The sequence below is a fragment of the Carlito syrichta genome, unplaced genomic scaffold, assembly GCF_000164805.1.
Source record: "Carlito syrichta isolate Samal-C Ts95f unplaced genomic scaffold, Tarsius_syrichta-2.0.1 Scaffold302126, whole genome shotgun sequence".
Classification (NCBI taxonomy): Eukaryota; Metazoa; Chordata; class Mammalia; order Primates; family Tarsiidae; genus Carlito; species Carlito syrichta.
Window position 1 is genome coordinate 145,843 of NW_007246222.1, and position 1,378 is coordinate 147,220.

Here is a 1,378-nt window from a genome sequence, read left to right on the forward strand (position 1 = left end):
TGGATATAATTTTGCCTTTCTGTCATATTTGATGCATAACACAGATCGACATCTTGACATCATACCTGACACTCTATGGGCTAAAAATTCCACTGACATAAGAAAATAATTGCAATAGATTTTATTAAATTACTACCTGCCAAACTGTTACTCAATATTCCTTGAAGCCAGAAGCAAATGAAAGACTCAGACCTATAAAGGCTCACAGATATCCAAAGGCCTTCTCTTACGCTGAACCGGTTCTTGCAACACCTCCATTATATCAGAAAATAAACCACCACCAAAACAAATGACAAAGGATATCTATTTGTTCAAGACCTCAGGACCATCAAAAAATGTGTTGCCCTTCACTTCTCACTTCCTCTTAGTACCTAATGCAAACACCATCCTGCCATCAATACCTTCAAAGGCCACTTACTTCCTTGTAGTGAGTCTGTGCTCTGTCTTTTTTGCATGCCTCTGGACCAAGGCAACCAAGGTCTTCTGATTGGTGTCCTCCCTCACTTGGGAGGATGACAATATGACTGAACAATTATTCTCCAGAGGCTCATTATAGCTCCTCTTATTTTCCAGGAACTCAATCAGGAATTAAAAGATCTAAATTTCCTCTTGCTTCAGTTCTGACACACTATATAGACAATCTATTTTATTAGGGAAAAAAGAAGGAAACCTGTAAAAAAAGAAGTTCATTTATTTGCTCTCAAACTTAGTGGGAAAAAACATAAACTTTCAAAAGATAAACTGCAATTTTAGCTGCACACTATTATAGGCCATGGTCTACCTAAAAAGAAAAATGCCCTTTCTTCAGATAGAATAAAGACTGATAAACCTATTTTGCAGACAAGGGGTGCCATATTTTTCTGAGATGGCAACAACTTCTTATGAATTTACTAAGTCCTAAGAACCTTTCTATTTTAGAATCTAAAACATGAACAAACTTTTTATAACCTACGGAAGGCTTTTCAAAGCTTCCTTCTCTAGGCATCCTTAACTGCAAAAAGGGTCTTTGTCTATTTGTGCAAGAGTGGTTTGCAAAAGTCCTTTTCCTTGTTGATCTTGTTCTAGACTCCACACTTGATCTCATAGCTCTCAATCAGACCACTGGGTTTGCAACACCCTGAATCCTTTCGTTATCCCACCTTTATCAGAATAAGGAGGGCCTCAGAGTCATCTTATCTCAGAAAACTTTTAGTACTTCACTCAGGTGTTAGAGATTCCTCCCATGGAGCATCCATACCTCATATTTTTTGTTGATGGATTTTACCTCAAAAATGAAACTGGAGAGCAACAAATAGGATGCACTCTCACTAATTAGGCCGTCCTTTAGAATACAATCTTATACCTGAGATAAAATCAGCCCAGATGGCAGAACTTAATG